This window comes from Eriocheir sinensis, chromosome 40 (assembly GCF_024679095.1).
Source record: "Eriocheir sinensis breed Jianghai 21 chromosome 40, ASM2467909v1, whole genome shotgun sequence".
NCBI lineage: Eukaryota > Metazoa > Arthropoda > Malacostraca > Decapoda > Varunidae > Eriocheir > Eriocheir sinensis.
The window spans coordinates 1512306-1525682 of NC_066548.1; the positions used below are offsets into that span (position 1 = coordinate 1512306).

At 48.9% G+C, this 13377-nt stretch overlaps 1 long non-coding RNA gene across 1 annotated transcript in view; it reads right to left on the reverse strand.

Moving 5' to 3' along the window:
- LOC127009164 (uncharacterized) overlaps window positions 1-13377 on the reverse strand; it is a 252498-nt gene that overhangs the window by 237607 nt on the left and 1514 nt on the right. The gene's annotated exons all lie outside the window — the stretch shown is intronic.

Genomic DNA, 13377 nt, shown 5'->3' on the forward strand with positions numbered 1-13377 from the left:
TGGTCATATGCCGGAGAGAGACAGAAGTGTAAGGAATTATAGAAGGAAACAGATCCCAGGAGACGGGACACAACCCCCGATTAATACCTGGTACCCATTCACTGCTGGGTGGATAGGGGCGTAGGGTATCGGAAAAGCCGCCCAAATTTTTCCACTCCGCCCGGGAAGGGAAGAGGAGAACAAGGGGAAGGAAGATAGGAAGGGAACAAGGAAGAGGGGACAGGAAAAGGGATAGATAGGCGGGACAGGGGATGAAGCAGGGATGGGGACAAGTGCAGGGGTAGAGTAAGGAGTAGTAAGAGCTGGGGGGGAGAGGGGGAGGAAGGGGGGATGTGGAGGAGAGGAGAAGGAGGGGAGGGGAGGTGGGGGTGTCAACAGTGGACAGAGGGAACCTGTTTGTCTAGCTGGTCCACACACACACACACACACACACACACACACACACACACACACACACACACACGCATATCAAAAAACATCACAAACATCCCACACAAACACACAACTCTTCCCGAGGAGCAACAAGTCGTGTGGCGGCGGCGGCGGCGACGGAGGTGGTGGTGATGGTCGTGGTGGTGGGTGACGGGACAGAACCATCACTACCACCACCACTACCACCACCACCACCACTATCACCACCACTACCCACACCACGACCACCATCACCATCACCATCACCACCACCACCATCACCTCACCAACGCCTACCTCAGGGCACGTGTCCATGGGTGCCTCGGTGTGGGTGTGGTGGCCCCATGACATGACCCACCCCTGTCAGTGACCCTTGACCCACCTGCCTTTTCTCACCTTCCCTCATAACAACACTTCACACCTGGAGTTCCTTTTCCGGCAGCGCATTTTTTTCTGGTAATGACAGGAATGGTGGAGGGAACCAGATGGAGAGGGAGACCGAGAGTGAAATACATGGACGGATTGGTAAAGCTGGTACGGGAGAATATGACGGGTGGACAGTTCATCAGAGCCACGAGGGACAGAAGAAGATGGAAGTCCTTGGTTGCCCACGTCCTGAAGGATATGGCACGGCGGTAAGGTAAGATAAGGTCATTCTCTGATGCCTCTGTTCTCTTCCTTTGATGAATAATCCTTTTAAACCTCAATTCTTGCTTTCCTGATGCTTTCTGCTCTTCCCTTGACTCTTACTAACTTCTTTTCTCTCCTGGCCCTTCCCGTCACGCAGCTGCCTCTCTCTCTCATCACCCTTCCTTTCTTACGGAGCTGTTCTTTCATATCTCCCTATAATGAACCCTTTCCTTAACCTCAATTTCTGGCTTTTCCGATGCGCCCTTTCCTTCCCTTTCCCCTCCCTGCCTTCCTCCTCGCTCCTCATTTGTTTTTCTATGTAGCTGTTCTTTCTGTTATTTCCTCGTTGGTCTCTCCCTATAATGACCCCTTCCCTTAAACCTCAATTTCTGGCGGTCCCGATGCGCTCTTCCATTTCCTTTCATCTCCCTGCTTTCCTTTTCCTGTTTTTTCGCCTCCTTACGTAGCTGCTCTTTCTTATTTTCCCTATAATGAACCCTTCCCTTAAACCTCAATTTCTGGCTTTCCCGACGCGCTCTCCCTTCCCTTTCCTCTCCCTGGCTCCCTTCTCCCGTCTCCTCGCCGCGCTGTGACACACTCCCAGGCGAGGCAGACCCGCTGGACTTGACCATAACAGACAGATCTGCCCAACAACGTGTTTTCGGTCGAGTGGGCTAACAGAGGGCTGGGCCGGGGCGATAACTGGTGCGGCGGCCAAGCTGGAGGGGGACACTACCTGACCATGAAATGTTGTTAGGGTGGCAGGTCCTCTCCCCTCTGGATCATGGCCGCCTCCCCTCTCGATCACGGATATTGGCTAAAAGGTGATACGCCGGTCGCTTTGTGTCCCCTCCTCCCGCGCCCTCACGCCAGGATTCCGGTCTCATAGGTTTTTTAGCTCTCCAGTTATAGTTTGATCTCCCTCCCTCTCTCTCTCTCTCGCTCTCGCTCTCGCTCTCTCTCTCTCTCTCTCTCTCTCTCTCTCTCTCTCTCTCTCTCTCTCTGGTGCGCCTGTCGTGTGCGTCCGTCCTGTCTCTCTCGTATTCCCCGTCTTGTTTGTGGAGGATTTTTTCCCATTTTTCTCTCGTGTAATCTACGAACGCCTTTTTCTCTGGTACGTGACATCAATGGCCTTTTTGAAAACAGGCGTCCCTCTAGCGCCGCTTTGAAGACGTTCCCTTGCTCTAAAATTCGACTTTTCAGTAAAACTATCATTTATAAATTAAGGTTTTTTTCCCAGTCACTTGTTGAGCATTTATCTGGAATAAAAGTTTGTCTTTCCATGGCCAGTGAACCGCATTAAGGAGACGGCTGGTAAACCTAGATAACAGGAATGGTTGGGCTGCTTCTTCACCATGAAATGCTGTAAGGGGCGACCCTCACCCGCTGCTACACCCGCCAAGGCCGCCACCAGGGCCGAGGGAGCGAGTGGGAGGCTGAGTGAGTCCTGCGAGCCGGGGACGGACGGACGGCGGAGAGGAGGGAACCAAACTATTTACTCGTGGAAAACCCGACTGGAAAAACAAACTCCGAGGACTGAGCCGGCGAAGCAAACGGTGCTGCTTCGAGGGAAAAATATTTGACTTGGAGAAAATAATGACAAAGGATAAAAGAACAACAGCTTGCTCGTGTTATAAAGAGGAAGGAACTACGCCTATAGGAGAACCATAACAAGGGCGACAAGTGGACGAGTATCGGTCACCGCGGAGACAGGGAGAGGGAAGGAGCAAGGGAGGAAGTGGGTCAAGGGTGTAGATAGGAGGGGGGAGGCACCGGGCCGTGTTCGGTGGGCATGGCCGCGGGTCGAGGCTTGGGTTTATAGAGCTTGAGGCCAGGTGAGTCGGAGGTAATTGAATTAGTAGGTGAATGTTGTCCGCCGAGGAACTGGTGTGGGAGACATTGTGTGCCGGGACGGGGCTAGGAACGGGAGGGCACGGGGCGGGAGGCAAGGGATAGGGAACAAGAGGGTCGCGAAGGATAGGAGAAGGCGGTGGAGAGAGGGGAGGCAATGGATAGGGAACAGGAGGGTGGGTGATGGAGGCTCGACGGGCAGAGCGGGAAAGGAAGGCAAGGGATAAGGAACAAGAGGGTCGCGAAGGATAGGAGGAGGCGGTAAAGGACGGGAGGGAAGGGATAAGAAAGGGAGAGTGACGAGTGATAGACGGAGGTGGTGAAGGGACGAGAGGCAATGGATAGGGAAGAAGAGGCTGACGAAGGATAGGCGGAGGCGGAGAAGAGACGGAGATCAAGTGATAGGGACAGTGGAAGGACGAGGGGGAAGCGGAGGCGGTGAAAGGAGGGAGAGGTAATGGATAGGGACGGTAGAGGGACGAAGGACAGGCGAAGGCGGTGAAGAGACAGAGATCAAGGGATAGGGACAGTTGAGGGACGAGGGGGAAGCGGAGGCGGTGAAAGAAGCGAGAGGTAATGGATAGGGACGGTAGAGGGACGAAGGACAGGCGGAGGCGGAGAGGGAACGGGAGGCAAAGGATAAGCGCGAGGGTGTCGGAGGAAGACGCTGAGTCCATGATAGATCCTGAAGGACACCCAAACGCTAAGAAAACTAAGCACAATATTTTATGCCGCAGTGTCTTTCGGTTCACTGCCCTTGAATTCCTTAGTTGACTCGCTGCCCCAGTACCCTGAGTAAATATTCGGACTCTTTATTCATCGTTCCTGAAGAGCGCCAGTGAGGTCTCTGACAAGCGTAATATCGGCGAGCACTGAGCGGCCTCTCAGACGTAATCCCCCACGAGTGACGTCATCAAATAACGTCGGGCGGGAGGCAAACACGAAAATTTATCCTTACAAATATTTGATCTACAAGGCTTATTGGAAATAAAAAGAGAGGTATATTCAATATCAAAATAGAAAAGGAAAATGGAATAAGCAAAAATCTGTGAGTCTCCCGCGCCGCGCCGCCTATGGAGAGGCAGCCGGCGTGACGGGCGGCCCAGGCTGCCGGGCGGGGGGACAGGGGGCGCGCCGACCCCGAGGGGCGGGAATTGTGCCTGGCTCACCACGGGCTGCTGGCCACACGCCGGGGACACTGGCGGAGATACACGGGGGGTGGGGGGCACCAACACACACACACACACACCACCGAGGGTTGCCGGCCACACCCGGGGGACAAGCCGGGGGAACACGGCCCACCCGCATCACCACGCCGCCACACACCGTGCATGCAGGACACCCGCCAGGCGGCGCCCTCGTGGCTGTAATGAGCCTGTGCCTCTTTGTGGCACGTAAAGCAAATTTGACACCGTGCTAATGGTACTCCAGGAAGAGCAAATAATGACTTGAGTTGCCAAGGCAAGCACTGCGGCGGCGGCGGCGGCGGCAGGACTCACGGCGCACACACACACACACACACACACACACACACACACACACACACACACACCCGTCCCGGTGACTGCCGGTAACGGCGCACAGGACACGGCTCTCCAGGAAATACATTGTTTGCTGAGCGGGTTGTGTATTTACCTTTTCCTGACTGCCAATACCCGCATTTTTTTCTAACCGGCAAATATGTAAATAAATATATAAAAACGATCAAAGAGACAATATAAGTACACACACACACACACACTCACACACACACACACACATATATATATATATATATATATATATATATATCTATATATATATATATATATATATATATATATATATATATATATATATATATATATATATATATATATATATATATATAGACACACACGCGTCTCATTCCGGCGGGCGCCGCGCTCCCCGGCGGTGTCTGGTGCAAGATCTGTGCTGGATTACTCGGGAATTTCGCGCCTTACCAAGGGGCAACAAATTTTTATAGGCCATAAAGTGGCGGGTATCGCGGCGATTTGCGGCGATAGCGGCGATCAGAAGGCGCGGGACGGAGAGCCACATGCATTACCGCCGCCATTGTTGTGCCGCCGCGCCGGGCTCCTCGCGACACCCACAATGTCGCGGCCAAGACACAGGAGGCGCGGCGTCCGGCGAGGCGGTGTCCTGCTGCTCCACTTGTGACGGCCTTGTGACCGCAGCCATCTTGGTTGTTTATAATCAAGTTCGCACCAAAAATGAATCATCACGGCCGCCTTATCGGGCACGCCCGCTGCAAGCCGTCCCTCCCCTTTGTGCTTCATTCAGCTGTGCGGTGATTCACTCGCGCCCTGATCGCTCCACTTGCAGGCTATACATATTGATTTGCTATGGCAGGACGAAAAAATATGAAACTCTCTAAATATTGAGGTATAGGGCAGCTAAATCCTGGGCCGGGCCGAAGCCCAGCCACGCGTCTGCACAAAAGAATATGACAGTCGAGATGCGTTTATCACAAAGCGAAATACGAATATTCATTTCTGGGGAGCTTCTGAACCTCTGGCTTATATGCTTTGGAGAAATAAACGATACCTGAGTGATGGTCGCAACCCTCAGGCGCTTGCCGCCGCCGATATTGAGCCTTACCGTGCCGCGCGCTAGGACCGGAGGGCGCCGGCTTCGTTTCGGTCTGTAATGACCCCAAAAATGAAATATTGTGCCTCCCAGAGAGAGCGAGATAAGGGAGATTGAATGGGGTGTTCCATCTACAACAACGTATCCGACACCCATTCCGGAATGCGAGCGAATTTGCTTTGGATAAACTTTCGATTTGCAGAGTGTGCAAAATGCCTGGCGGAGGACATCAAGTGGGAATTATTCTCCATGATCGTGTGTGCCCGTGCACGCCGGCGGCGCCGCGGCCACGGCCGGCACGGCCCATGATACCATCTGCCATGCAAGCTCCATATATATATATATATATATATATATATATATATATATATATATATATATATATATATATATATATATATATATATATACATACATACATACATACATACATGCATACATGCATTCATACATGTGGATCAACAGAGGTGTAGGGTGAGCCCCGGTGTCCCGCCCCCCGCCCCTGTACCCTCTGAACCCCCGATGGCCGCACTGGCTCACACACGCACGTGGGCCACAAGGACACATGAGGAGGGTCACATATTCGAAGACAAAGTTTGATATTTCCGCTGTTATGTGCTTATCAGCAGCACCCCGCGCAGCCGCCGGTGCGACGGGCGGGCGGGCGGAAGGGTGGGGCCGAGCCCGGCAGGTGCAGGGGCGGCACATGGTGGGCGTATTGATACACTTATAGGCTAATGGTGACGCCCGCCACAGCCTCGCAGGCCCCGCCGAGCACCACACCGCGCAGCGTCCCGTGCACGACACACATATTTTATGTAAGACAGCCTCTAGTGAAACGCTGCAAACTTACGCCTCGCTCTAGAAATATATCATTAAAACAAATCCAGAAAAATAGTGACGAAGCAAAGAAAACCTGAGCAGGTCATATCATACCAATGACAGACGCGCAGCCAAAGTAACACTGCCAAGCCAGGAAGTGAAGGGGTTGTGAGACAGACAGACGACTAGAGGTGGAAAGACGGACTTGGAACACTTACCGGAGCACGACGGAGCTCACTAACATCACACAAAAGAGAAGTTGAGAACGTCGGGAAAGGCCTTTGTTCTGCAGTGTAGCTACTGAAGAGGAGGAGGAGGAGGAAAAGGATGATAATGACGATGATAATGGTGATGATAATAATGATGATGGTGATCCTTTTTAGCGTTGGACGAGTGATTATCGAAAGTGGCGGATGGTGTGGATGGCAGAGGCGAGGCCCGTCCATAAATACTCCACGGATGGGAGAAGGGGGACCTGGACGCCTCCCTATAAAACATCTATCTCGTGTCTACGGCGCCGAGCCAATTTTTCTCCCCGTCCGTGTTTTCCCGCGCCTTTGTGATTTTTCGGATTTTCGTTCAATTGCATTTAAAGGTTTTCGTTCTGATTTTACTTTTTTTATACGAGACTGGGTGCTCTCTCTCTCTCTCTCTCTCTCTCTCTCTCTCTCTCTCTCTCTCTCTCTCTCTCTCTCTCTCTCTCTCTCTCTCTCTCTCTCTCTCTCTCTCTCTCTCTCTCTCTAACGCTTCACTTTATCCCTCCCTTTCTGTGCCTTCCTCCTTCCTCCCTTTTTCCCCGCTCCCCGCCGCCCCCCCTGCCGTCCCCCGCTCCCCGCCCCTCCTCTCCTCCCCCCAGATATTCGGCGTCATGTCCTGGCGCCCCTCTGCCCATTTCCTACCGACAAATCAACGAGAAAGGACCAAAAGGGCGGACATACACGCGCAAGACAAACACGGCTGTCGCTACAATCTCTCCATTGCTTCGCACTTGAGAACCTACAGTAGGGGAAGTCGAGACGCTGCCGAAGTCACCCACGAACTCCACACCGCCTCAAGGTTTTCCCTCACCCCCGCCGCCAGAGCCCAGGGCGAGGGAAGGAGCGCCGAAGAAGCCTTGCAAATCCCTCCAAAAATAGCCACGGTTACGCCCCTTTAGCCGGGTCCCGAACGTCAGGTCTGATAAGGTGTTATGGAACTCATTTCCGAGAGACCTGCACGAGGAAATAAAGTCATATTTCAACCCAATAATATCATATCACCAGCTCCACCAGACTGATCCTATTATGCTCAAATGAGAGAGGTTGGAGTGAGGAGGAGGAGGAGGAGGAGGAGGAGGAGGAGGAGAGAGAGAGAGAGAGAGAGAGAGAGAGAGAGAGAGAGAGAGAGAGAGAGAGAGAGAGAGAGAGAGAGACATACATACATACAGACAGACAGACAGACAGAAACAGGCACACACAGTTACTGACAAATAAAACAGATACACAAACCTTCTGCACACACACACACACACACACACACACACACACACACACACACACACTAGGAGACAGTCGGCTGATGGGGAGGAGATTAACATGCGATGGCGAGGGTGACGGACCTGCGGATGACGGACGAACGGACAGACGGTCGGATGAACGGACGATTAGGTGACGGACGGACAAGATAGACGGACACGGACGGGCAGATAGACGGATAACGCACGCACGGACAAACTGAATGATGCAGATAATTATAGACAGACAAACAGACTAACAATATAAAGCGGCCATTCTGTAGGCGTATGAATATAATTATCAGTGGTTATCAGTAGTAGTAGTAGTAGCAGTAGTAGTAGTAGTAGCAGTAGTAGTAGCAGTAGTAGTAGTAGTAGTAGTAGTAGTAGTAGCAGCAGTAGAAGTAGTAGTAGTAGTAGTAGTAGTGTTTTGTTTTGTTTTTACAGCTAAGTAGGAAGCAGGAACACACCCACCCCTCGTGAGGTGGGTGTGTTCCTCGGCGTAATGTCAAAGGGTTCTGGTAAGGGGTGTGTGAGTGTGTGTGAGTGAGGGAGTGTGTATGTTCCTCGCTGTAAGTAATATGAGTTAGTAGCGTGTATTGTGTTCCCTGGAGTGCGTTGCTTCCTAAAACTCGTCCAAGGGTCCTCGTGGGGTGGGTGTGTCAGACCAGGTCAGGTGCGGTCCCGGGATATGCCTTTCCAACGGCTCCCTGATTTTCTGTTCTGTCAATATCAATGTTCTCGTGTTTCAACTCTAATTTTCTTCAGTTTTCACTTGACATTTTTTTTTTCACTGATTTTGCACCTGTGTTTTAGTCTTCTGAACTCTTTGTCTTTCCCTCCAGAGTTTTTTCAAGTAACTTTTCCTTTCCTCTATAGTCTCATTTTCTTTACTGCTATTTATAAGTAGTAATATGTCAGCTAGGTGTTCGTTCCTCGGCGCAATGAGTTCCGAGGCAGTGAGTGCGGTCTCCCTTTATCACGGCGACTTTCATGAGGGTCGTATCATAAGACATTCCGCCGCCCAAGAACACATATTTGACAAGGCTTTCGTAGGAGTTGTGGGCATTTCCAGGGGTAGTTTTATGACCCTGGTGTTAGTTTGACCCTTCTTCTGTACCGTGAACCTAAGGAAACACTCATTAGAACCCGACAGACCTTTAAAAATAGTTGATGTGGGAAGCGAAAGTATCTTATAATACCAACCTCAGTGGTCCCTCACAATGAGTCTTCGGCCCTTCCTCTTATCACATTAACGGCCATTCTTCCCACTCGTCATACAGGTTTTTTTTTGTCCTGTTCTCCAACCCAGACAGAGGAATTTCACTTCGCGCGTTAATATTATGTATTTTTGACACCTCTCTCGGTTCTCACATTCCAGGCCCGCTACATCCTCCGCCTCCTCCTCCGCCTCCTCTTTCTCGCCCTCTCGTCAGCTATCTATCGGGGTGTCTCTGTTCATAGGTGGCGCCCTCTCCGTATCCCTGGGTAACCTTTCCTCTCTCTCCTCTCTTTTTTTTTCTCTCTTGTCTCTCTCTTCTCTAGTTAGCCTTCCTGCCTCACCTTTCTCTCCTATCTTTCTCTTCCTCTAACCTCTCCTCTCCTCTCTCTCTCTCTCTCTCTCTCTCTCTCTCTCTCTCTCTCTCTCTCTCTCTCTCTCTCTCTAGTCAGTCTTTCTACTTTCTCTCCCCCTCCATCTTTCTCTCCTCCTTCTCTCCTCTCTCCTCTTTCTCTCTCTAGTAAGCTTTCCTGCCCCCCCTCTCTCTCTCCCTCTCCCTCTCTTCCTCTCTCTCTCTCTCTCTCCGGGGTCAAATCAGCTGGCCTTGGTGTGTGCCGGCCGCCGCTCCCTCCATCAGCATCCTCGTCTACTGAGTTCGTAATTTATCTCGTGATGAAAGTTATATCGTGGAAGTTTGGCAAATGCTCAAGAAGTTTTCAATGCCACGTGAGATATCAGAGGACGCACATTAAGGCTGCTGAATTATCCTGATCTGCACCGCTGAGCATCCTGCCTTCAGCCCTGCCCCTGAGCCCCTGAGTCCCGTCGCTCTGATGCACACTCGCGGCGGCCCAGCACAGTTGTAGCTCGCCCAAAATGTGTATACGGGAAGTTCGACTGGGAAGGATTTTTAAGACGTTTTCTTGCTTGTTGATAATCTATACACATGAGGGTCTTGACTTTACTGGCATTCGATATACTTCTTTTTGAGTCATTTTATTGTGTTCGTTAAGTATTGTCCTTCGTTAAATATAGTAAGTATGCCAAAAGAACGACTACGAAGGAGTTTTAAGACGTTTCCTTTTTGATAATCTATACACATGAGCGTCTTGACTTTACTGGCATTCGATGTACTTCATTTTGACTCATTTTCTTGTGTTCTATAAGTATATTGTCCTTCGTTAAATATAGTAAGTATGCCAAAAGAACGACTACGAAGGATTTTTAAGACGTTTTCTTGTTGATAATCTATACACATGAGCGTCTTGACTTTACTGGCATTCGATGTACTTCTTTTTGACTCATTTTCTTGTGTTCTATAAGTATATTGCCCTTCGTTAAATATAGTAAGTATGCCAGAAGAACGCCTACGAAGGAGTTTTAAGACGTTTTCTTGTTGATAATCTATACACATGAGCGTCTAGACTTTACTGGCATTCCCCATCTTCTCGTGTTCTTAATTTATTTTCCTTTTGATTAATATGTGTGCCAGGAGGTCGACTGCCGAGGATTCCTTACATTTCCTCTTCCCAGCATAAGAACATCCGCGTCTCGGCTTCAGTCACTGGCAAAATGATTTCCTTTTCCCGGAAGCCCAACGCTGAAGGTTTTTATTTAGGCATTTTTCTTTTCCTTGCTATGATAATCTCCGCGTCTCTGCCGCGTTCACACGCATCTTTTCCTTCCTTTGAGTAAAACACGTAAATAAATCCGACCATGAAGCGCTGAAGACTTTTAAAACTTGTCATGTCTTCACTTAACCCGTCCGCTGCGATTGGCACGGATTTGGCTTTCACTGGTAGCCTGGTAACATATAGTCCCAGGTCCTTCTCTGCCTCTGTGGTGGATAGTGGAGTGTTTCCCATGTGGTATTGGTATGCTGGATATCCCCTCCCATGGTGCAGGACTTTACATTTTTCCTCATTGAATTGTAGCAGCCACTTTTTGTTCCATTCCTGTAGCTTGGTGTTGTCTTCTTGTAGGAAATCCGCGGTCATGGGGTTAAGTATGCAAACATTCATATATACATCCTCACAAACATGCTAAAAATCTCTCCTTTTTGTTACAGTGAAAGAAGCAGCTCAAGGGCAGCAAAGGAGTTAGCAAAGGAAGCAGGAATGGAAAAGCAAAGGAAAAGGAAAGAAAAATAGCAAAAGAAAGAAAAGAAAAAAAGGAAGCAATGGAAAGGAAAATATACAAGGAAAAGGAAACTCGTCTTGCCTTCACTAAAATATACAGACATACAAATGCACAGTACACTCTCGCCTTACTTTGACCTTCCTGTTCTTATATGAAATCTTATAAACCGAAGTTGACGAGGGTTTTTGCTTCAGTACAAACCAACTCATCTTGCCTTCATCCCTCCAAAATACACTCACATACAAATATACTCAACACACACACCTAACATTATTTTCTTTCTGTTCTTAATGAAGTCCTACAAACCAGCGTTGATGAGGGTCTTTGCTTCAGTACAAACTAACTCATCTTGCCTTCATACCTCCAAAATACACACACATACAAATATACTCAACACACACACCTAACATTATTTTCTTTCTATTCTTAATGAAGTCCTACAGACCAGTGTTGATGAGGGTCTTTGCTTCAGTACTAATCAACACGTCTTGCTTGCCTTAATCCTTCACGAATACACCCACATACAAATATACGAAACACGCACACCTTGCATTATTTTCTTCCTGCTGTTAATGAAGTCTTAGAAGCTACCGTTGACGAGGGTGTTCACTTCAGTACAAACCAACCCTCTTGCTCGCTTTCAACCCTTAAATATACACACATACACACCCACATACAAGCATGCTAGACACACACTCACACACACCTTGCATGTCTTTCTTCGTGTTCCCAAATGAAGTCTTAGAAGCTACCGTTGATGAGGGTGTTCACTTCAGTACAAACCAACCATCTTGCTCGCTTTCAACCCTTAAATATACACACATACACACCCACACACAAGCATGCTAGACACACACTCACAAACACCTTGCATTTCTTTTTTCGTGTTCTCAAATGAAGTCTTAGAAGCTACCGTTGATGAGGGTGTTCACTTCAGTACAAACCAACCATCTTGCTCGCTTTCACCCCTCGAGCACACACGCAAACAAGTACACTAAACACACACACCTTACATTTTCTTCTTGTTCTTTAATGAAGTCTTAAAAGCCGGGGTTGATGAGGGTTCCCGCGGCGCCTTATCACGAGGAGACCCACAACGCAGGACACAGGTGGTGGTGGTGGTGGTGGTGGAAGGTGTCCCGCCCTGCACGTCACCACCGCCTCCACCCACCCTTATCCACGCCATCAGCCCCGCTCTGCCCCGCCCCGCCAAGCTGCTCGGGGCCTCCTGCATGCCTCTCGCGCCCTCGTATCAGAGAACATGGTAAGCTGATGCACCCCACCACCACCACCAGCAACAACAACAACAACAACGACGACAACAACACTGCAACAACCACTAAGTGTTGCAAATGAAGTTACACAATATACAGACGCTTATAGACGTTTCCTCCACCACCACCACCACCAACAACAACAACAACAACAACAATAACAACAACAATAAACAGACTCATATGCACGTTTCCACCAACACCACCTCCACTAACATCACCACCACCACCATCACCACCAACACCAACGATCATCACCAATGCGCCCATCACCAAATATTACAAATGAAGCAACACAATAAACAGAAGCATATTATACAGTTATCACCACCACCACCACCACCACCACCGCCACCAACAACAACACCACCACCACCACCACCACCATCATCAACAAGTATTGCATATCAAACGACACGGTAAACAGACTCGCACGCAACCACCACCACCTCCACCACCACCACTACCACCACCACCACCAAAAGCTTCTAACCATCGCATCAAACAGTTTGGCTTAATATTCAAGTACCATTTTTACCCTCAGAATAACATTAAAAAGGCGCTAGAGTTAAGATTTTCGTTTTAATGTAAGCGAAAGACGTAAGTAAAGATATATTTGCATTTTCTTAACGTGTTCTTAATAAAATAAAAGTGTCATTAACTCGCATAAAATTTAGACATACGTTTAACAATCCCCCACGACGCATCCTTATTATTATTATTATTATTATTATTATTATTATTATTATTATTATTATTATTATTATTATTATTATTATTATTATTGTCATCATCAACATTATTTTTATCATGATCATTATTTCTACTATCATCAAATTTAACACCAAGAATAACCATAAAACAACAAGAAAGAAAAAAATCAACACTCTTAATCACGGTGACAGACGCGAAAGAAAAGAAGGAGCTAC